The sequence below is a fragment of the Emys orbicularis genome, chromosome 3 (assembly GCF_028017835.1).
Source record: "Emys orbicularis isolate rEmyOrb1 chromosome 3, rEmyOrb1.hap1, whole genome shotgun sequence".
Taxonomy (NCBI): Eukaryota; Metazoa; Chordata; order Testudines; family Emydidae; genus Emys; species Emys orbicularis.
This window is the reverse complement of record NC_088685.1, coordinates 90,807,198-90,832,488: the sequence shown is the minus strand read 5'-3', so window position 1 is coordinate 90,832,488 and position 25,291 is coordinate 90,807,198.

The window sequence follows — 25,291 nt, the reverse complement described above, 5'->3', positions numbered from 1 at the left end:
TCTGGGCTTAAGAGCTGGTCTGCTGACTCTTCCAACCAGTCAGGGGGTGAAGCCTGTCAGACAGCCTACTATAGGCCAGCTGTGTTCATTAGGTTGCCCACAGACTGGCTGTGCTCCAGGCCCTCTTCCTGATAGTTATTGTTTAGTACATGTCCCATCTGTTTCTTACCTGTGAGTCTGAAAACAAGAGTAGACTCAGCAAATGCTGCTGAATGTCAAACATGTACTGAAACTAAAATATTGAACACTATGAGACCAGTTCAGGGAAGTGCTGAGTGACTTCTGCAAATAGCTGAGCATCCTCATTTCCCATCAAAATCAATGGGATTTGTGGATGCTCTGCGCTATAGATGGACAAAAAAAAAAAAAAGTGTGTGGGGGATTCCAAAATTTGAAAAATTTTGACCAGCTCTATTTAGCATCTCATAGGCTCTAGAACTATCATAGCAATTTAAAATTATTGGCTCTGATTCAACTCCAGTTTTATGTCAGTCTAGCTCCATGGACTTCAATGGAGTCACAGTAGTGTGAAACTGATGTAACACAGTAGTGAACCTGGCTCCTCCATTTCCTCCCCCCCTTCTGTTTACTAAACTTCTCTACTAAGGTCAAGAGAAGTTTTGCCCTGGGGCCAGGATTTCACCCCCAGATTCCAATTAACTACTGCTTAAGAACAGCAGGATTGCACATTTACCTTTTGAAGTTAGAGTTGGGTCAGATTCTCCCTAATTTTTTAAGAGGGAAAAAAAAAACCAAAAAGCCAAACATACCTGAGGTTTTCTTTTAAAGAATATTATTTAAATCTTTATTTTTCTTTACAACAAAATCACCTTGGGCTGTGATCTCATTGGGGATCTCAGACTATGCAGCCTTCAGCCAGGCTAATACTTTGTCGAGAGACCTCTAAGGAAAACCGAAGATGCTACAGGAATTTATTCTGGAAATGAACTTCCCTGCTGCATTTCAGTCACAACTGCAGGTGCCTCAAGAAGATATAAGAACTGATGAACGTAGGCATTTTGGTTGAGATTTAAATGCCTAATTTTCACTGGGAATTGGGTGTCTGAATCCCCTAAGTGTCTTTGGAAAATATTAACATGACAAAACAACATTTAAAGAAGCAAAGCCTCAGGTGTATTGCCCTAAATTTGATGCCAATTATTATACTATATTTCCATTTTCCCCACCATTTCCAAGGTTAAAACACCTCATTTGACAAATAATTTCTGGAAATGAACGTGACAGGAGGCATTTTATTCCCTACTCAAAAATTTAATAAAATGTGTGTGTGTGTGTGTGTGTGTGTGTGTGTGTGCGCGTGTGTGTGTGTGTGTGAGAGAGAGAGAATATACTCAATTATGAGCTTGTGATTTTCTTACAAAACGTTTATGAATGAATGCTTTTCTGCTTATCCCTTTTATACTTTCATAGAGAATGAATACAACGCATTTTACAAAGAAAATTGCATTCTGTCCTGATGCAAATACAGCAGATGGCATGATGGATACTGCACAGTGCTATCCCCATGGCATGCTTTGGACTTAACTATCTTGAGTAATTTTGCACTGACACTACTTTTGGCACATCTGTTTCTGGAAAGGAAGGGGTATTTACCATAGAAAGCTAGAGCGGTCCAGGTAGAGTCATTGTTCATTTAATATGCTGATCTATAGCATTTGATGTGTTAATTGTGACTATTGCAAATGTTGAATGGAAGAAAATAGAAAGAAGTACAAACTCTGGCAAGTCAAGTGTAAAAGTATAATTAGGAAGGCCAAAAAAGAATCTAGCAGAAGACTCAAAAACTAACAGCATTTTTTTTTAAGTACATAAGAATCAGGAAGCCTATCAAATAATCTGTGGATCCACTGGAAGGTTGAGGCACTAAAGGAGGACTCAAGGAAGATAAGGCCATTGCAGAAAAGCTACATGAATTCTCTGCATTGGTCTTCACTACAGAGGATGTGAAGGAGATTGCCACACCTGAGAAACTCTTTTTAGGTTTCTGAATCTGAGGAACTGTCCCTGATGGAGATGTCAATAGATAGATTAAACAGTAATAAGTCACCAGGGCCATACGGTATTCACCCAAGAGTTCTAAAGGAACTCAAATATGAAATTGCAGAACTACTAACTGTGATATTTAATATATCATTTAAATCACCTTCTGTACCAGATGACTGGAGGTTAGCAATGTGACACTTTTTTGGGGCAATTACAGGACAGTAAGCCTAACTTCAATACCACACAAATTGGTTTAAATTATATTAAAGAACACCTATATGTCTGATAATTCTGAATACGAATTCTTGTAAAGAGAAATCATGCCTGACCAATCTCTTAGAATTCTTAGAGGACAAGAGTGATCCAGTGGATATAGTGTACTTGAACTTTCAGAAAGCCTTTGACAAAGTCCCTCACCATAGGCTCTTAAGGAAAGTAAGCAGTCATGGGATAAGAGGGAAGGTCCTCTCATGAATCAGCAACGGGCTAAAAAACAGGAAGCACAGAGTAGGAATAAATGGTCAGTTTTCAGAATAGAGAGAGGTAAATAGTGGTGGCCCCCAGGAATCTGTAGTGGGACAGTGCAACATATTCATAAATGATCTGGAAAAAGGGGTAAACAGTGATGTGGTGAAATTTGTAGACAATACAAAATTACTCAAGATAGTTAAGTCCAAAGCAGACTGTGGAGAGTTACAAGGAATCTCACTAAACTGTGTGATTGAATAACAAAATGGCAGGTAAAATTCAGTGTTGATAAATACAAAGTAATGCACATTTGAAAATATACTCTCTACTATATATACAAAATGATGCAATCTAAATTAGCTGTTATCACTCAAGAAAAAGAGGTCTTGGAGTCATTGTGGATAGTTTTCCGAAAACATCCACTCAATGTGCAGTGGCAGTCAAAAAAGCTAATAGAATGTTAGGAACCAATAGGAAAGGGGTAGATAACAAGACAGAAAATATCATAATGCCACTATATAAATGCATGGTATGCCTGCACCTTGAATAGTGCGCGCAATTCTGGTCACCCCACCTCAAAAAGATATATTTGAATTGGAAAAGGCACAGAGAAGGGCAACAAAAATGATTAGGGGTATGGAACAGCTTCCACATGAGGAGAGATTAAAAAGACGGACTTTTCAGCTTGGAAAAGAGACGACTAAGGGCGCATATGATAGAGGTCTATCAAATCATAAATGGCATGGAGAAAGGGAATAAAGAAGTGTTATTTACTCCTTCACATAACACAAAAAACAAGGATCATTCAATGAACTTAATAGGCAACAAGTTTAAAACAAATAAAAGGAAGTATTTCTTCACACAATGTACAGTCAACCTCTGGAACTCGTTGCCAGGAGATGATGTGAAGGCCAAAATTATAACTGGGTTCAAAAATGAATTAGAAAAATTCAAGGAGGATAGGTCCATCAATGGCTATTAGCCAAGATGGTTAGGGATGCAACCCCATGCTCTGGGTGTCTCTAGCCTCTGACTGCCAGACATTGGGATTGGACGACAGGAGCTGGATCACTCGATAATTGCCTGTTCTGTTCATTCCCTGTGGGGCACCTAGCACTGGCCACTGCTGGAAGATAGAATACTGGGCAAGATGGGGCCATTGGTCTGACCCAATATAGCTATTATGTAGTTCTGCTAAAATTCCCCGATGTAACCGTAATATGCAATCCATAAAACCAAAATGTATTTTTTAAACTGCACTGTCAACAGAAAATAATTATGTTTTCATCTGTGTAATTTTATGAATTTTATTAAAATTTCTACATCCCATAGTAGATAGGGCAGATAAATATCAAAGTTCAATCAAACTAAGCTAGTTTCATTATTCCATTTTAATAACTGCCTTGCCCATATGATTTTTCCTTTAAGTAACTGGTAGATACTTACCACTTTAACTCTCGTTTAGCCAAGTTTGTTGCCTGGAAACATATTAGATTATCATCATATGTAAATGTTTGCCTATGTGTTTCATAGGCCCCAATTTTCAAAAGCATCCCTATTCCGGAATGCACTTAAGCACATAAAGTCAATTGAGCTAATGGATGTGATTAAAGATACTCACGTGCTTAAGTGATTTCCTGAATCAGAGTCTTAAACAGTAAGTTTTCCAGGATAGGAATTGAAGGAGGAAAGGGTAGTGGCCATACACATTAGTCCAGGAAAGGCATTCCATGAGTAGGGGCAGTCTGGAGGAGAGAACAAACATATCTATGGGACAACAGGAAGGTTGAACCTAGTGTTGTTGATAGAGTTGAGGGTTGGGACAATGTGAAAGGACAAGAGTGCAACTTGTGAACTTTACCTTTGATATTATTGTAAACACAGTTGCCAGTGAATTCAGCACCTTACCTGCTATCCCAGCAAGAAAATGTCTTAGCTCCATGGCTGTAACATTTCCATTAGCAGTCATCTGTCCTCAGGAGGGAACCAGAAGGATATCCTAATGCCTGCATGGAACCACTCAAACTTTATAATGCAAACATTAGACACCAAGTCTATTTTTCTCCTAGCTTCCCCAAAAACGTTTTAATAGGATTTTGTTGTTTTGTTTTCACATCAAATAGATTTCTATAGTCTCCTGTGCCACTTGCAATCCCCCAGGGAGACTCTCTCCTCCAGGTTTTGGTATGAGAGGAGGTGATCCCAGACTATTGTCTAGAAAACTCCATGCACAATGCTTAAAATCCTGGGGGAGGGGGGGATGATATGCTAATTTCAGCCATTCTGAATAAAAGGATACTAAAATAAATGAATGCTAAAAGCCCAGCCAAAGCTGGATAATGAACGTTCCTGTAAGTAGTGTGAGAACCAACATAAATCCATGTTTTCTGTCTAAAATAATCCATCTCTATTGATCTTTTAACTTAATTTTCTCTGACTAAGAATCAATTTTGAAACCTAGTAAAGCACAACTTTGTTTGATGTTATTAGATCTTGTTAAGTTCTTCACAGACTCAAGGTATTTAATTTACCCCCAATATATATTTTTTAAACTTCTTAGACTTTTCAGCACTGGCTGCAAACTAGAGAGAAGACAAATTGATTGTGATTTGTACTGCTCAGTATTGTATAGAGATCAGACTTGCAGATGACAGAGAGAATTAAATACAAGTCCTCCCTACAATACAAAACCCTAGTGTCCTTTATAGACCTATTTGGTGTCGGTTAGTGTTGCTACAAGATTCTTGCAGAGTATGATAGCTGCTGCCTTAGACTCTTAGATGGATAGCATGTGGTTTAGAATTTAGTGCTCACTTTCTAATGCTACAGATAACCCTCCTAGAGTGCCAAATCCTTTAAACTTCCACTTCCTGGTTTTTTTTTCCTGAGCAAGGATTGGTTCATTGGGTCATTTCAAAGATTCCAGAAATTCAGGTGAGCAATTGTCTGCAAAAGTGGAATTCCTACTCAGGAATAAGGATTTCTTTCTTTTTCTGAGACACTTTTTGTCATTGTTAATAAATTAATTTAATCTTTTTTTTCATTAATCTTTTTTTTCAATATTGGAATCCTTTTTTTTAATGGATCCCCCCTCCCCTCCCAAAAAAGAAGAAGCAAGAAACCTAGCAAAACACACCCAAAGGACTGAGTGATTCTTGGGAATGTGCAAAGGAACAAAGAACATTTCCTCTGGAGGTTGTTAGTTTGGATCCAGGTCAGTTGTGGCCAAAAGTCATCATTATATGATGGATGTTTAACCTAAGCAAAATGAGCCAGTAGTCTCAAAGCAGAGCCAAGTAATACTGAAAAACCTATGACAGTAATTGGCATCCTTGTAGACAGATTTAGAAGAGACGCCAAAGATTGAATGGGCAAGGAAAGTGAACAACACTCACCAGTAGACGTGTCCCTCCAGTGCAAGTCTGAGAGCAATATTGCAGAACTACTTGAGGAAGCTCACACTGCTGCTGTGCTTGTTCTGTGCATAAAGCAAGGAGTGTGAGTGCCAGTACTCTCAATTCAGCACTTTCTCAGACCCTAAATTTGTGAGAAAATTGTAAAAAAATAAAAATAATCAGAAGAAATGGAACCTGGCTCTTTCTGGGAAAAGCAACACCAGAGCTCATCTCTTGCTCACAATGATTGGCCCAACCCTAGAGCTGGATGAAATAATCCCAGCCCTGGCATGATTTCAATAAATGTATACAACCTGATTAAAAGAAAAGCTATCTCTCTCCTTAGATGCCCAGAAGCACTGAGTGGGTGTTAACTTTTTGCTTTTTCTGTGCAAACATTTAAACATAGTCACAATAAGCTTCAGGTAAGCACCATATTTTGGACTAAATTCAGCCTTGTGCAGAGTGCCAGTAGGGGTATGTCTACACTGCAGCAAGGAGCAAGCCACCCAGCCTAGGTAGAGACACTCACACTAGGGTCCTTGAGCTAGCATGCTAAAAATAGCAGTGTGGACGCCACAGAGACATGGGCTAGAGCTCAGACTTTGAAGGTCAGGTTCGCTTAAGAGCCCAAGTTACCACCCAGGCTGCTATGCACACTGCTATTTTAGCATGTGAGCTTGAGCCCTGCTAGTGCGAGTCTGTCTACGTTATAATACTTCGGTCTCATTTCCAGTGTTGGGTTTAGTGTGCGGGTGCAGGGGGGTATTGGTGGCCTGTGATGTACAGGAGATCAGACTCGATGATCTAGTGGTCCCTGTTGGCCTTAAATTCTTTGACTTTACCCAGGCTTGCTCCCAGCTGCAGCGTAGACACATACGATAAGGCCTATGCACCATTTAAGTCAGATTAAGTCTGACTTTAGTGAGAAGTGACCAAACACACATCTTACAGCACTTTATCAACTGTTCACCTCATTCTTCAGAGCTTAGAACCAAACATCATATAGGACTCTCAGAATCATAGAACTGCAAGGGACCTTGAGAGGTCATCTAGTCCAGTCCCCTGCACTCATGGCAGGACTAAGTGTTATCTAGACCATCCCTGACAGATGTTTGTCCAACCTGCTCTTAAAAATCCCCAATGATGGCGATTCCACCGCCTCCCTAGGCAATTTATTGCCGTGCTTAACCACCCTGGCAATTAGGAATTTTTTTCCTAATGTTCAAACTAAACCTCTCTTGCTGCAATGTAAGCCCATTTCTTCTTGTCCTATCGTCAGAGGTTAAGAAGAACAATTTTTCTCCCTCTCCTTGTAACAACATTTTATGTACTTGAAAACTGTTATGTCCCATCTTAGTCTTCTCTTTTCCAGACTAAACAAACCCATTTTTTTCAATCTTCCCTCATAGATCATGATGTCTAGACCTTTAATAATTTTTGTTGCTCTTCTCTGGACTTTCTCCAATTTGTCCACATCTTTCCTGAAATGTGGTGCCCTGAATTGGACACAAAACTTTAGCTGAGGCCTAATCAGCACGGAGTAGAGGGGAAGAATTACTTCTCATGTCTTGCTGACAACACTCAAGCTAATACATCCCAGAATGCTTGCTTGCTTGCTTGCTTGCTTTTTCTTTTTTTTTTTGAAACAGTATTGCACTGTTCACTCATATTTAGCCTGTGGTCCACTGTGATCTCTTTCCGCAGTACTCCTTCCTAGGCAGTCATTTCCCATTTTGTATGTGTGCAACTGATTGTTCCTTTCTAAGTGGAGTACTTTGCATTTGTCCTTATTGAATTTCATCCTATTTACTTCAGACCATTTCTCCAGTTTGTCCAGATTATTTTGAATTTTAATCCTATCCTTCAAAGCACTTGCAACCCCTCCCAGCTTGGTATTGTCCACAAACTTTATAAGTGTACTTTCTATGCCATTATCTAAATCATCGTTTTATAAAGTGGTAGTTCAGTTGCACTTGAATGTATTGTTTAAGCACCAAATCCCCAACGTACTACATGTAAGTTTCCTCTTTTCACATGGACAAGAACAATGGCTAACAATGTACACAGAGTTCTTTTAAACCTAATTCTTTTTAGTTTCTTTAATCCCCCTCTAAACCTGCACAAAATCAACACATATCACCACAAAGAGCTCATTACTCCTTATTCTTTTAAAACCATACTAACAGTGTCCAATAATTGTGCGATAAATCATAAAAGGCTTGATCCAAACCCCTCTGAAGTCAGTAGGAGTCTTCCTATTGACTTCAATGGATTCTGGATCAGGCTCAAATATTATCGTGTGTCTATAAGCCCGGAGGAGGTCATACTCGTCCTCCATTTACTAGTTTGCTTTCATTTTCTGGCTCTAGAACTCTGATTATTTTCTTGAGACCTGTACACAATTATATTTGCCCTTTAACTACTGCTTTTGAGCTCAGATCTTGCCAGCACAGATGTTTTGTGATGGGATGTATGAAAATAATTATCATTTCAGGAATAAGATCTAAAAGCAGGTATTATCAGACGGTAATTGACTAAATCCAGTATTCTGACAGAAACCAGATACCACCTTACTAACTGATGAGAATTATCAAGTTAGGGCTTATCACTAGAGCTACTCATTTCAATAATTAACTTAGCAGAAGAGAAAGGTTAAGATAATGACAAAATACACTAAATGCAAGAAGCCTGGGAAACAAGCAGGGAGAACTGGAAGTCCTGGCACAGTCAAGGAACTATGATGTCATTGGAATAACAGAGACTTGGTGGGATAACTCACATGACTGGAGTACTGTCATGGCTGGATATAAACTGTTCAGGAAGGACAGGCAGGGCAGAAAAGGTGGGGGAGTTGCATTGTATGTAAGAGAGGAGTATGACTGCTCAGAGCTCAGGTATGAAATTGCAGAAAAACCTGAGAGACTCTGGATTAAGTTTAGAAGTGTGAGCAACAAGGGTGATGTCGTGGTGGGAGTCTGCTATAGACCACCAGACCAGGGGGATGAGGTGGACAAGGCTTTCTTCCGGCAACTAACAGAAGTTACTAGATCGCAGGCCCTGGTTCTCATGGGAGACTTTAATCACCCTGATATCTGCTGGGAGAGCAATACAGTGGTGCACAGACAATCCAGGAAGTTTTTGGAAAGTGTAGGGGACAATTTCCTGATGCAAGTGCTGGAGGAACCAACTAGGGGCAGAACTCTTCTAGACCTGCTGCTCACAACCCGGGAAGAATTCGTAGGGGAAGCAAAAGTGGATGGGAACCTGGGAGGCAGTGACCATGAGATGGTCAAGTTCAGGATCCTGACACAAGGAAGAAAGGAGAGCAGCAGAATACGGACCCTGGACTTCAGAAAAGCAGACTTTGACTCCCTCAGGGAACTGATGGGCAGGATCCCCTGGGAGAATAACATGAGGGGGAAAGGAGTCCAGGAGAGCTGGCTGTATTTTAAAGAATCCTTATTGAGGTTGCAGGAAAAAACCATCCCAGTGTGTAGAAAGAACAGTAAATATGGCAGGCAACCAGCTTGGCTTAACAGTGAAATCCTTGCTGACCTTAAATGCAAAAAAGAAGCTTACAAGAAGTGGAAGATTGGACAAATGACCAGGGAGGAGTATAAAAATATTGCTCAGGCATGCAGGAGTGAAATCAGGAAGGCCAAATCACACTTGGAGTTGCAGCTAGCAAGAGATGTTAAGAGTAACAAGAAGGGTTTCTTCAGGTATGTTAGCAACAAGAACATAAGAACGGCCGTACCGGGTCAGACCAAAGGTCCATCTAGCCCAGTATCCTGTTGACCGACAGTGGCCAATGCCAGGTGCCCCAGAGGGAGTGGACCAACAGGCAATGATCAAGTGATCTCTCTCCTGCCATCCATCTCCATCCTCTGACAAACAGAGACTAGGGACACCATTCCTTACCCATCCTGGCTAATAGCCATTAATGGACTTAACCACCATGAATTTATCCAGTTCTCTTTTAAATGCTGTTATAGTCCTAGCCTTCACAACCTCCTCAGGTAAGGAGTTCCACAAGTTGACTGTGCGCTGCGTGAAGAAGAACTTCCTTGTATTTGTTTTAAACCTGCTGCCTATTAATTTCATTTGGTGACCCCTAGTTCTTGTGTTATGGGAATAAGTAAATAACTTTTCCTTATTCACTTTCTCCACATCACTCATGATTTTATATACCTCTATCATATCCCCCCTTAGTCTCCTCTTTTCCAAGCTGAAGAGTCCTAGCCTCTTTAATCTCTCCTCATATGGGACCTGTTCCAAACCCCTAATCATTTTAGTTGCCCTTTTCTGAACCTTTTCTAGTGTCAGTATATCTTTTTTTTAGATGAGGAGACCACATCTGTATGCAGTATTCGAGATGTGGGCATACCATCGAAGAAGAAAGTCAAGGAAAGTGTGGGCCCCTTACTGAATGAGGGAGGCAACCTAGTAACAGAGGATGTGGAAAAAGCTAATGTACTCAATGATTTTTTTGCCTCTGTCTTCACGAACAAGGTCAGCTCCCAGACTGCTGCACTGGGCAGCACAGTATGGGGAGAAGGTGACCAGCCCTCTGTGGAGAAAGAAGTGGTTCGGGACTATTTAGAAAAACTGGACGAGCACAAGTCCATGGGGCCGGATGCGCCGCATCCGAGGGTGCTAAAGGAGTTGGCGGATGTGATTGCAGAGCCATTGGCCATTATCTTTGAAAACTCATGGTGATCGGGGGAGGTCCTGGATGCCTGGAAAAAGGCTACTGTAGTGCCCATCTTTAAAAAAGGGAAGAAGGAGGATCCGGGGAACTACAGGCCAGTCAGCCTCACCTCAGTCCCTGGAAAAATCATGGAGCAGGTCCTCAAGGAATCAATTCTGAAGCACTTAGAGGAGAGGAAAGTGATCAGGAACAGTCAGCATGGATTCACCAAGGGCAAGTCATGCCTGACTAACCTAATTGCCTTCTATGAGGAGATAATTGACTCTGTGGATGAGGGGAAAGCAGTGGATGTGTTATTCCTTGACTTTAGCAAAGCTTTTGATACAGTCTCCCACAGTATTCTTGCCAGCAAGTTAAAGAAGTATGGGCTGGATGAATGGACTATAAGGTGGATAGATAGCTGGCTAGATCGTCGGGCTCAACGGGTAGTGATCAACGGCTCCATGTCTAGTTGGCAGCCGGTTTCAAGTGGAGTGCCCCAGGGGTCGGTCCTGGGGCCGGTTTTGTTCAATATCTTCATTAATGATCTGGAGGATGGTGTGGACTGCACTCTCAGCAAGTTTGCAGATGACACTAAACTGGGAGGAGTGGTAGATACGCTGGAGGGTACGGACAGGATACAGAGGGACCTAGACAAATTAGAGGATTGGGCCAAAAGAAACCTGATGAGGTTCAACAAGGACAAGTGCAGAGTCCTGCACTTAGGATGGAAGAATCCCATGCACTGTTACAGACTAGGGACCGAATGCCTAGGAAGCATTTCTGCTGAAAAGGCCCTAGGGGTTACAGTGGAGGAGAAGCTGGATATGAGTCAACAGTGTGCCCTTGTTGCCAAGAAGGCTAACGGCATTTTGGGCTGTATAAGTAGGGGCATTGCCAGCAGATCAAGGGACGTGATCATTCCCCTCTATTCGACATTGGTGAGGCCTCATCTGGAGTACTGTGTCCAGTTTTGGGCCCCACACTACAAGAAGGATGTGGAAAAATTGGAAAGAGTCCAGCGGAGGGCAACAAAAATGATTAGGGGGCTGGAGCACATGACTTATGAGGAGAGGCTGAGGGAACTAGGATTATTTAGTCTGCAGAAGAGAAGAATGAGGGGGGATTTGATAGCTGCTTTCAACTACCTGAAAGGGGGTTCCAAAGAGGATGGATCTAGACTGTTCTCAGTGCTACCTGATGACAGAACAAGGAGTAATGGTCTCAAGTTGCAGTTGGGGAGGTTTAGGTTGGATATTTGGAAAAACTTTTTCACTAGGCGGGTGGTGAAGCACTGGAATGGGTTACCTAGAGAGGTGGTGGAATCTCCTTCCTTAGAGGTTTTTAAGGTCAGGCTTGGCAACACCCTGGCTGGGATGATTTAGTTGGGGATTAGGTCCTGCTTTGAGCAGAGGGTTGGACTAGATGACCTCCTGAGGTCCCTTCCAACCCTGATATTCTATGATTCTATGATAACTAACCCTATTGATGCCTCTGGGTGACATCGGGCCCTAACATAAAATGAAATAAACACACTTGAGGCCCTGTTCTGTTCCTGTCTTGTCTAGTTAGATTGTAAGCTCTTCGGGGTAGAGCCTCTCTGCTACTTTGTGTTTGTACAGTACCAAACACAATGGGTACCCATCCTTTGCGGGTTCTGAGGAACTGTTATAATAAATATAATCAATAAGAATCATCCTGATCCCAATGAAATCAAATTCAAAACTTCCATTGATTTCAACTGGAAAAGAATTGGGTTCTTAAAGAGTTCTCATTAAGGGAAACAGTGCATTCTTCATACCAAGTACAAACTTACACCTATCTGTCATGTGGGATGTGGGCCCCTCAACTGTAGTGTCTGAGCTTGCCAGAGAGGTGCTCGGGGCTCTCTCTTCCAAGCCACTCAACAGTATCAAAGCTGCTCAAAGGACACTATAGTGACAGCAGCTTTTGCATGGTACATTCACCCTGTATGGGGGATCGTCCAGTAGATTTGCAAAGTTGTGGATCCCTGGGCCCTACCCCCCCAACCCAGATACCCTATTTAGCACTAGGGAAGGAGGTCTTGTGAAGCAGAGCTCTGAAACATGCAAGAGATGCTTACCACATGTAGGGACTGCTGTCATTCTGCATTTCTTTCACACAAGGGAACCTCAGTGGTTCCTCTATCTTTAGGGCCATCTATGTTTGCAAACAGGGGGAAGTATTTCCCACTCAATCTTATAGACATTACTGCTTGGACCAGTAGCAGAAGTATGGCATGGCAGGGGCCCTGTTTTAACATACAATTTATCAGGGGGAAAAATGGCATCTTTTACTAAATAGATGCCTAAAGTTTGGGAATTCACATTCTTCACCCACAGAGTCACAAATATGCCAGGCCTAGGGTTACCCAAAATATCAAAGGACAATGAAATGGTTAAAAAGGGGGAAGTAATAGCGCAGTAGAGAAGTGATGAAGAAGAATGGAAACAAGTTTGATTATCTGACTTTAACAATGTTGTTTGAAAGGTAATGAAATCAAAATGTATCCTAACAAAATCACAACTTTAAATACATTTAATTTCCAGATTAAATATAGATAATGTAGCCTTCCTGAAAACTGTTTCCTTGGAAAACTGAGAGAGTAGCACAATGCAGGGGAAATGTTTTATATTTAAAAATATCCTTAGAGGTATGTATTATTAGGATAAAAATATATAGCTTAATCTTTCAACTTACTAAAATGTAAACAATCTACTATTATTTCAGTTATTTTACCATTATTTTAGTTGCTGTGCATTTTGAGGATAGTCTTGAAAAATCTCTTTGTGATTAAAATAGCTCAGCAGATCATCTCTGTGTGATAACACGTATGTTGTACATCTTTGAAATACAAATCAATTATTTTCGACCTAACACTAGCCAGAAGCTGTACTACTAATTAACAAGTTGAACTAGAGGATCCCTCTGCTGCTGCTCATTAAAGAGTTCATTGCAACTGTTAAAAATCTCAAGATAACAGAACACTGCAAAATACAGAAGAAGGCAGATGTCCATATGACAATGATTATTCAGACTGTTGCATGAACATAGAATCATAGATTTTAAGGTCAGAAGGGACCATTGTGATCATCTAGTCTGACCTCCTGCACAACGCAGGCCACAGAATCTCACCCACCCACTCCTATATCAAACCCCTAACCTATGTCTGAGCTACTGAAGTCCTCAAATCGTGCTTTAAAGACTTCAAGGTGCAGAGAATCCCCAACAAGTGACCTGAGCCCTACGCTGCAGAGGAAGGCAAAAAACCCCCAGGGCCTCTGCCAATCTGCCCTGGAGGAAAATTCCTTCCCGACCCCAAATATAGTGATCAGCTAAACCCTGAGCATGTGGGCAAGACTCACCAGCCAGTCACCCAGGAAATAATTCTCTGTAGTAACTCAGATCCCACCCCATCTAACATCCCATCACAGGCCATTGGGCATATTTACCGCTAATAGTCAAAGCTCAATTTATTGCCAAAATTAGGCTATCCCATCATACAATATGAGATAGAAGTTTTACTGGCTCCAGACCACCTTACTGATTCATAGAAGCCCATTATTGTTTTTATAGGAGCTTAGTGTCTCATTGTATTAATTAAAAATTCAATGGTTCATTCATGAATTCCCTTCTCACAGATCTTCTGATACTCAGTCATGGTACAAACAGTTAATGGAAAAGGTACAAGGGTGGGAGCAGGCAGTATATCAGTCAATCAATAATGGAAGGCAAGAAAAAGGAAGCAGATATTAGGGACAGTTTTCAATGTGGAGATGGAGAAAGCATGATGGATGGTAACCAGTAAGCTGTTCCAAACAGTGGTGGTCAGGAAATGTTTTTATTTTCCCCTAGGGAAATTTTTTGCTGAAAATGAAAACAAAAAACAAACAAAAAAACAGCTTCAAAACCTGAAAACTATTTGGGTTTACAATTTGTGTTGAAATTTTTTTTCTAGAAAACAGACTTTCCATAAAAATATTGTTGAATGATTAAGGCTACATTTTAGTCACGGGTATTTTAGTAGAAGTCATGGACAGGTCACAGGCAGTAAACAAAAATTCACAGCCTGTGACCTGTCCATGACTTACTATATACCTCTAACTAAAACTTGGGCCAGAGGACCGTGGGTGCTCGGGGGGAGGAGGGGCAGGCCGGGGAACTGTGGGTGCTGGGGAGAGGGGTGGCCCGGGACCCCTGCTTGTGCTTGGGGGGCAGCCCGGGACCCCTGCTGGTGCTGGGAAGGTGGCCAGGCAGCAGCACGTGGCCCGGGACCCCGGGTGCTGGGAGTAGGGCTGCGTGGCGGCATGCAGCACGGGAACCCCGCTGGTGCTGGGAGCAGGGCCAACTCCAGCTTTTTTGCTGCCCCAAGGGGCAAAGAGAGGAAAAAAAAAAAGCCGCGATTGGCGGCACTTCGGCGGCTGCTCTACCGCGCCACTTCATTCTTCGGCGGCAATTTGGCGGCTGGTCCTTCCCTCCGAGAGGGACTGAGGGACCCGCCACCAAATAGCTGCCAAAGACCCGGATGTGCCACCCCTTTCCATTGGCCGCCCCAAGCACCAGCTTGCTGCGCTGATGCCTGGAGCCAGCCCTGGCTGGGAGGTGGGCTGGGCAGCAGTGTACAGCCTAGGACCCCTGCTGGTGCTGAGAGGGGGGCCGGGCAGCAGTGCACGGCAGGGGGGTGGCGGCGCACAGCCAGCACCTGCAGTCCCCCACCCTGTCCCCGAGCACTCGAGATCCCCTGGCCCAACTTTGAGTTAGGGGTATATAGTAGAATTGAATACCTGTGACTAAAATATAGCCTTATTTTTAGTGTACTAGCTCAATGAGAACTAGCACAAGTATTTCTACCTGAGCTGGGAAGCACACCCGTAGGTCCAAGTGTAAATGTAGCCAAAGAGCTAGGTCTTCAGCTGGTGTAAACTTATTTATGCCAGCTGGCAATCTGGCCTTTCCATGCCAGGAAATAAAAAGACATGATGACTACATTGAAAGCCTGTAGTTTTCTGCCTCCTTTATAAATTCCCACTCTTGAAGTAGAACTGTCAACAAAACTCAAAAATGAGATTGATGGAGGTAGATGGGACGCAGAGGACGATAATGTTTATGAGTGGGAACCACTATGTCAGGGGTTCTCAACCTGGGAGTTATAACTTCCCTTCCCTTCCCATATTTCTAACCAGAAGGTGGGAGTTTCAGCTAGACTGGAAAGGGATTCCAGGGGTTTCCTGGTATGGAAAAGGGGACTGTGGTATGGAAAAAGTTGAGAATCACTGCACTAAATAATGGAGGCACATGTGAAGGCAACAATCCTAATTAATGCCAACCTTGCTGACAGCCCTTCCCCAGTCATCACCATCATAAAGAGCTTATATTTTAGAATGTGATGGGACATGCCCCCATCCCACTCACAGCCAACCTAAGGAGCATCCCTGCACTCAGGTAGTGCCAATTAGGTACACCTGCAGAACATGCGCTGCCTGGAGAGGAGGAGTTTAAAATGGTGAAGCTGGCCATAGAGCAGGGGGAAAGTTTGCCCAAGGGCTGCTGGAGACTGCTAGGGAGCCAAGTAGCCAGGGGAGCCCAGCCCAAGGCTGTGACTAGCCTTCCCCCAGTCTCTTTTCTTAGGGCAGACAGAAACTGCAGCTGTGAGAAGGACTCTGGACATCTGCTCTCCATCAGTGACCTGAAGGAGGGTGTCTGAAGAGCAGCACCAGGGAGGTGCTGAGCAGGCAGACTCAGGCATTGTCTACACTGGCAAGTTTCTGTGCTGTAAAGCAACTTTCTGCGTTGTAACTCCCAAGGTGCACACACTGCCAAGCCACGTAGTGCCCAGAAACTGCGCAGTTGCAGCGCTCTAAAAAAACCAAACACCCCAACAAGAGGTGTACAGCTCTCTGCACCGGGGATCTGCCTCAGAGATCTCCACGAAACTCTCATGGAGATACTGGGCAATCCACTGCCGCAGGTTCTTTGGCAGAGCTGCTTTGTTTCTTGCCCCATTAAGGGTAACTTTCCTGCACCACTCTGCCATCACTGGGGAGAGCCGGGGGACCATTGCTGCACACAGGCGAGCCACATAAGGGCCAGGGCGGAAGCCGCAGTCTTGCAGAAAACTGTCCCTTGATTCCCTGCTCACCCTCAGCAGGGAGATATCTTCCATAATGATCACATCCTGTGGAAAATGTGGGGACAGGAATGATTATAAGGCCCCCCCCTACAGTGCTGGCTCTCCCTGAGAGCCACGTGCCCAGTGTACAGTACGGTCCTGGAACACTGATTTCCCCTGCTCCTGCGGTTACTCACCATTTTGGGGGTCTTCATGTCTGCTTGCCTGGGGTCAGCCAATTAGTGACAGGTGTGAGAGTACTGGCTGTGTTTTAAATCACTGAATCAGTGTTCTCTGTGTTGCAAACAATACTGCTTCTGTAAAATGTTGCATTTTGGCTTCACAGATATGATCTAGGGAGCCCAGCCTCCCTCTTTGTTATCGCCAGCTGAACAGCTGCACAGAATTAGAAAGTGGCCACGAAGAACTAAAGAGGACTTTATGTGTGATGTCATGCTGCACTACGCAGCTGAAAAACAAGAATTGAAATAGTGGTGGGACAGCGAGAAGAGGGACCGAAAGGAGAATGCGGCATGCCAGAATGAAGCCACGGAGCAGCTCTGAAACGTTATGGAGCGTCAAGCGGACACGCTCCAGGTGATACTAGCACTGCAAACCAGGCAGCTCTGTGCCTGCCCTCCCCTGCAGCCACTCTTGCAAAACTATTTCCCATGCCCCCTCCAGACACTGCCAACACACTCAACCTCCTGGCTCCAGTCTGTACCCACAGCATTCCACGCCTCCCTCCTCACAGTCCAGCCCTGTGGACTCCCAGTACCCACTGCACTCAACACCCATCCCTCTGAGGTTTAGCCCTGCTGAAGTACAGTACCCGCTGCACTGTACTCCAAAGAAGAAGGTTGGATATGATACCTGGACATACACAAATCTTTATCAGTCCTGGGACCGCACTTTCTCCTGGAACCCTCTCTTCCCCCATCCCCCACAGTGCTGATGCACTTTTTTCATTTTTCTCTCTCCTCCGGTTGTTGTTTTTTAATAAAAGGATTGTGTTGGTTTAAAAGCAAGCTTTATTCCATTAATTGAAAGCAAACCGAGCCCTACAAAGCAACAGGCAATTTTCTTACACCTTCATAGTGCATTGTCTGCACCAATCACAATCACCTCCTAGCATTACAAGCACTGCACTCCCGAGCATAACAACAAATTTTAGTGGCTTTCAGCTTCAAATTGCTGCCTCAAGGCATCCCTGATCCTTATGGCCCCAAGCTGTGCAACTCTAATAGCCCTGGTCTCTGGCAGTTCAAACTCAGCCCCTAGTCGCTGAGCCTCAGCGGTCCAGCCGTGAGTGAAGCTTTCACCCTTCCCTTTACAAATATTATGGAGCGTACAGCACGCGGCTATAAGCATAGGAATATTGTCATCGGCCAAGTCCAGCCTCCCATATAGGCAGCGCCAGCAGGCCTTTAAATGGCCAAAAGCACACTCAACAGCCTTTCTGCACTTGCTCAGCCTGTTGTTCAACTGCTCCTTGCAGCTCTCAAGGTGCCCCATGTATGGCTTCATAAGCCACGGCATTAAGGGGTAGGCGGGTCTCCCAGGATCACAATAGGCGTTTTGACTTCCCCTATGGTGATCTTCTGGTCCGGGAAGAAAGTTACTGCTTGCAGCTTCCTGAACAGGCCGGTGTTCCGAAAGATGCATGCGTCATGCACCTTTCTGGACCAGCCTGCGTTAATGTCCGTGAAATGCCCACGGTGATCCAAAAGCGCCTGGAGAACCATTGAGAAATACCCCTTCCAATTAATATACTCGGTGGCTAGGTGGTATCGTGCCAGAATGGGAATATGTGTGCCATCTATCACCCCTCCACAGTTAGGGGACCCCATTTGTGCAAAGCCATCCACAATGTCACACACGTTGCCCAGAGTCACGGTCTTTCAGAGCAGGATGCAATTAATGGCCCTGCACACTTCTGTCAACATGAGTCCAACGGTCGACTTTCCCACTCCAAACTGGTCAGCGACCGATCAGTAGCAGTCTGGAGTAGCCAGCTTCCACAGTGCAATCACCATGCACTTCTCCAACGACAGGGTAGCTCTCATTCTCGTGTCCTTGTGCCGCAGGGCTGGGGTGAGCTCATCACACAGTCCCATGAACAGGGGTGGCTCCAGGCACCAGCGCACCAAGCGTGTGCCTGGGGCAGCAAGCCGCAGGGGGCGGCCTGCCGGTCGCCGTGAGGGTGGCAGTCAGGCTGCCTTTGGCGGCATGCATGCGGGAGGTCCGCTGGTCCCGCGGTTTCGGCAGCAATTTGGCTGTGGGTATGCTGAAGGTGTGGGACCGGCAGACCTCCCGCAGGCACGCCGCCGAAGGCTGCCTGACTGCCGTGCTTGGGGCGGCAAAATACATAGAGTCGCCCCTGCCCATGAATGTGGCTTTCCTCATCTGAAAGTTCTGCAGCCACTGCTCGTCATCCCAGACTTGCATGACGATATGATCCCACCAGTCAGTGCTTGTTTCCTGAGCCCAAAAGCAGCGTTCCATTGTGAATGCCACAAGCAATCTCATGTTGTGGCTACTACGTGTGGCAAGATCAATGTCTCATTCCTCTTGCCTTTGTAGTTTAAGGACTAACTCCACTGCCACTCGTCATGTGTTAGTCAGAGCAAACAGCATATTGGTCAACAGTTCGGGATCCATTCCTGCAGCCCAAAGAGGCAGAGCGTGTTGTACACAAACCATTGAAAGATGGTGCCAAATGCAGATGGAAGCACAGGGATTGCTGGGATCATAGAATCATAGAATATCAGGGTTGGAAGGGACCTCAGGAGGTCATCTAGTCCAACCCCCTGCTCAAAGCAGGACCAATTCCCAACTAAATCATCCCAGCCAGGGCTTTGTCAAGCTTGACCTTAAAGTCTCTAAGGAAGGAGATTTCACAACCTCCCTAGGTAACCCATTCCAGTGCTTCACCACCCTCCTAGTGAAAAAGTTATTCCTAATATCCAACCTAAACCTCCCCCACTGCAACTTGAGACCATTACTCCTTGTTCTGTCATCTGGTACCACTGAGAACAATGCGAAGTAATGCATCACAGAATGCATCACAGGGCATTGGGACAAGACCCAGGATGCCCCGCGACCTCCTCCTCCTTCGCACAACTCTTAGTGGCAGAAGAGAAAGAGATGCTCTGTGAGATTAGAGCGCACCGCTCTGAATACTGCTGCAAGTGGCACAAGTGTGAACACGCTATTGCGCAGGCAGCTGACAGTGTGAACACACAACAGCAATTTCCCTTCAGCGCTCTCTGAGCAGCGCTGTAACTGCCGGCGCTGTAACTCTGCCAGTGTAGACATACCCTCAGAAAGCACCCTGGGGTGAGCCCAACTTCTGCAGGGAACAATAAGCTTGCCTAGCAGTGGAGATTCACAAGGGGCCCCTGGGGCAAGGGACAGAGACCAGACTAGGAGCCTGCTGACTAGACACTACCCGTGTCAGAAGTAAATGTCCTCTGCTTACTCTAGCAGTTCAGACTCTACTATAGTCCCACTTGACTCCACACAAACAACAATCTTCTGCATCCTCAGAATCAATCTACCTAAAGCTTGTTGGGGTCATTTTTTCCAGTGTCTTGATGATCCATGAGGTCCTGTTTGTGTTTACTGAAATATGAGAGGTATTCTAGCCACCACAACAATGATGAGACATCTCCCATGCAAGCATCCAAATTAAATAATGGTCTCTGCTCCTTTAGATGATCTATCTCTTACTCCCACTGCTGACTGGCAACATTGTGGTAGTTATTGTTTTTATTGTTAATTGATTTTCCAACAGAACAGCAGTGCAAATGCCATTGGTCATATGAAAGAGAAAATTACTTGGCAGCACAGTTTTTGGTGAAATACAGATACTAAATTCACACTCACTGTCGCTGTCCAGGAACTTCAACATTTACAAATAGGATTGAACTATGCCAGTTCCAATAAATCACTACTCCTGACAACTATGCTCCATTAATCAGTGAAACGTAAATTAATCTAATGGAGTTTGTTTTGATTTCTTCTAGTTTAAAATAAGAGTATGTACCACAGTGAATGATATACTCAATGCTATTTCAAGTAGAGAGACCCGAGATCATATGACTCTTGTTTCCAAATGATCATTGGGTGTATGCTACTCCCTAACCTGCATAGGCTCCACTCTTTGGTGCAGAAGGGGTACTAAGCCATAGTCTGCTCTCATGTTGCCATTCTCCACCCTCTTTGGAGAGACTAGACCTGCTGGTTCAGGTGATGTCCTGAAATTTCTGTCATTTTGTATTGAAATCTGGCAAGAAGGATTCACCAAGTTTAATCTCCATTTAACCTGACTCCTAGCCCTGGTTTTGCTAGGAATCTGAGCAGGGGATTTGAATCTCACACACTCAAATGCCCATACTGAAATTCAGTGGGGTGAGGTTTTAATTTGAACTTCTGATTCTGAACCACCTCTAGTGATAATCAAATATATATGCAGTAAATATTTTACAGAAATAGAGATTACACCAACTTCCAGTAGCATGGCTAGTATCAGCGGCATTTTAAATGCTTATGTAAAAAAGAAAAAAAAAATCAAAAACAAACAAAAAAGCAAGGCTGCTATTTCAGCTTAGAATGTAAGGGCTTGTTTCATCATACATTACTCCAGGTTTATATTGGTGTAACTCCATTGATCTCAATGAGGTTACAATGGTGTAAAAGTGCAATAATACAGTGGTGATTCAGGTCCCTTTAGAGTATATTTCGTTGAAACAGGTTTCAAGAAGAACATTAGTTTAAAAAAGTCAAACCTTTGCAGCCAAAGAAAGACAGAGCCTTTGTTACCCTCTGCAAATTAAGAGATAAGATGCCACTTAGATAGAGTACAGAATGAACTACAACTGCAAAGCCGGTATTATTATGCTGAACGTTTAGGAGTTCACTAGAATGTGTCAGGCATCAGCACAAGTTCAATAAGCATCCAAACGAGAAAATATCTGTGTCACTGGTTATAAAATAAACAGAGATATAGCAAAAGCAGTCACTAGAGAAAACACTGAATGGAAAGTAAAAAGAATTTCACAAACACCTGTGGCAAGAAATCTATTGAACAAAACAAATGAACCTATTCCTTCAAAATACTGCTTTGAAACTACAGAACCATTCACAGTGAAAACTGGTGTACAAAACAGTTGCAGTCTGATATAGAAAAACCGATACCTGAAATTATGTCTCTACACTTTCCAATGGCTTCAAACTCTAGAGAGAAAGTTCTAAAGAAATAAGACAGCGGCTTTGCTGTATCGAGCATCCACATACAAACAAAATCAGTTAAAACATCTAAATCTTTCTTGTTATACAATTTAGTCTTTGTATAAGAATTACATAAACACACTAGTATGCTATATTTGTTTAAACAATGTCATCCCTCTAGATTTAGATTAAAAAGTCATTCAGGCCCAGTTGCACTGGAGAACTCCAGTAAGTTTATTGGACCTACATCATGAGCCAGAAGAAGTTACATTGCACTGTTACAGTGGTTTTTCATTCATAGATCTCAAAGTAATTTTCAAGGGCAAACATGCATATTACTCCCACTTCACAGATGGGGTATTTGAGGCATAGACTTCAAAGATATTTAAGATCAATGGAAGTTAGGAGCCTAAATATCTTTCAGAATCTGGTTAGATGACTTGCCCATAGTTACAGAGTAAGTCAGTGGCGGCTTTACAGGACTGGGAGTCTGTTACTAATCAGTCTGCAGGTGCTACCTTGTAAATGCTACTTTGCTTTACTATTCAGTGAAAGTACTTCTGTCATTGCACTCCATGGGAAAAGACTCCATGACAAAAGTTATTAGATTTACATGTCTTAATAAAAAAGAAGCATTTCTTATGCTGGGAAGTAATTGGTCTTATTTCCTAAAACTGAATTCAACATTTATAATAAAGTGATTTTAATTATAGCAGCAATGACCCATTTTGATTAGAAGTTGGAGATCAGCTGTTTTTTATGATAAATCTGAGCTCTGGAAGATGTATATTTTTCCAGAATATTTAAGCAATTCCTCAAATAAGTTTGAGTCTTCAATTAGGAAAGAGGCACTTACACAGGCTAGGGGGAAAAGGCACTTACTCAGTGGTTTCAATTTTACTTTGCTAGACAATGATATAAACCGCAACACATTACAGAAGATAATGAGCTTCTAGCTTTCACCAAAACCTCATGAGCTTAAATCAGATCTTAGTGTCTCTACCCACATCTTAACTTTCCACTGGAAGTAAAGAAAATTGCTTAAAGACAAAGACAGATAGGCAGACAGCTTTTAAAAATGGTCATAATACAGACACATATCATGCTGCAGGCTTTGATGTGCCTCTCAGAATACTAAAGTCATGTCCAGCCCACTGTAGGTAGCAATCGGGAAAAAAAAAAGTTGCTATTATTAAGAACTAATGCATTGTGTCTGGGATTATATCATTATTCTGGGCTTTGAATGGATATTTACTGTGTTTCTGTACCATTATCACAAATGTTTTATATGAGAAACAAACAAAAAAATCCTCAGATTTCATTTTGTCTCCAGAAAAGGAAAACAATTTTCTCTGTTTTCAGTTTCACTTGGTTTTTTTCCCCTTCAGTTTCCACCAGATGTTCTGCACTTGTTTGTGCACCGAGCAAAAACAAAGGCCCCAGTCCTGCAGTTTGTTCCATGTGAAGTCCAGTTAAAGTCAATGGGACATCATACAGGCACAGGGATCTCTTCTGTCATTGCACTAAAATAAGATAGAGGTCAAAGATGTGTATCACCACCATGGGTATGTCTACACTACGAGAGTAGTTCGATTTTACTTAAATCGAATATGTGGAATCGATATTACAAAGTCGAACATGTGTATCCACACTAAGGGCAGTAATTTGACTTTGTGAGTCCATAGTAACGGGGCAAGCGTTGACATTGGAAGCGGTGCACTGTGGGCAGCTATCCCACAGTTCCCGCAGTCCCTGCTGCTCATTGGAATTCTGGGTCAAGCCCCTAATGCCTGCTGGGGAAAAAAATGTGTCGAGGGTGGTTTTGGGTAACTGTCGTCATCCAACCGTCACTCCCGCCCTCCCTCCCTGAAAGCGCCGGTGGGCAATCATTTCATTTCGCGCGCTTTTCTGGTGAGTGACAGCGCGGACGCCACAGCACTGCGAGCATGGAGCCCGCTGCGACCATTGCTGCAGTTATGGCCGTTGTCAATACCTCGCACCTCATCGTCCACCTTTCCCAGAGGCAGATGCTGAGAAATCGGGCGAGGAGGTTACGGCATCGCGGTGAGGACATGAAGTCTGAGAGTGGCACAGACCTCTCGCAAAGCACGGGACCCTGCGCCGTGAACATCATGGTGGCAATGGGTCATGTTGATGCTGTGGAACGGCGATTCTGGGCCCAGGAAACAAGCACGGACTGGTGGGACCGCATAGTGCTGCAGGTCTGGGATGAATCACAGTGGCTGCGAAACTTTCGGATGCGGAAGGGAACTTTCCTGGAACTTTGTGAGCTGCTGTCCCCTGCCCTGAAGCGCAAGGACACCCAGATGCGAGCAGCCCTGACTGTCCAGAAGCGAGTGGACATAGACCTCTGGAAGCTTGCAACGCCAGACAGCTACCGGTCAGTCGCGAACCACTTTGGCGTGGGCAAATCTACCGTGGGGGTTGCTGTGATGCAAGTAGCCAACGCAATCGTTGAGCTACTGCTGTCAAAGGTAGTGACCCTTGGAAACGTGCAGGTCATCATAGATGGCTTCGCCGCGATGGGATTCCCAAACTGTGGTGGGGCTATAGATGGAACTCACATCCCTATCCTGGGACCGGACCACCAGGCCAGCCAGTACATTAACCGAAAGGGCTACTTTTCAATGGTGCTGCAAGCACTGGTGGACCATAGGGGACATTTTACAAACATCAACGTCGGATGGCCGGGCAAGGTTCATGACGCTCGTGTTTTCAGGAACTCTGGTCTGTTTAGACGGCTGCAGGAAGGTATTTACTTCCCGGACCACAAAATAACTCTTGGGGATGTGGAGATGCCTATAGTGATCCTCGGGGACCCAGGCTACCCGCTAATGCCCTGGCTCATGAAGCCCTATACAGGCGCCCTGGACACTGAAAAAGAACTCTTCAACTACCGTCTCAGCAAGTGCAGAATGGTGGTGGAGTGTGCTTTTGGACGTCTCAAGGGGAGATGGAGAAGCTTACTGACTCGCTCTGATCTCAGCGAAACCAATATCCCCATTGTTATTGCAGCTTGCTGTGTGCTCCACAATCTCTGTGAGAGCAAGGGGGAGACCTTTATGGCGGGGTGGGAGGTTGAGGCAAATAGCCTGGCTGCTGATTACGCCCAGCCAGACAGCCGTGTGATTAGAAGAGCCCAGCGGGACACGCTGTGCATCCGGGAGGCTTTGAAAGCTAGGTTCCTGAGTGAGCAGGGTAACCTGTGACTATTAACTTTGTTTAAAGAGAAGCTGAATCTGCCCCCGTTTCTTTACCCAGTTTATGTTGACTATCCTCTGCAGCTACATACCCCGTTCACCCCGTCACCCCCCTTCCAACACACGTTTAAAAATAAAATACATGGAA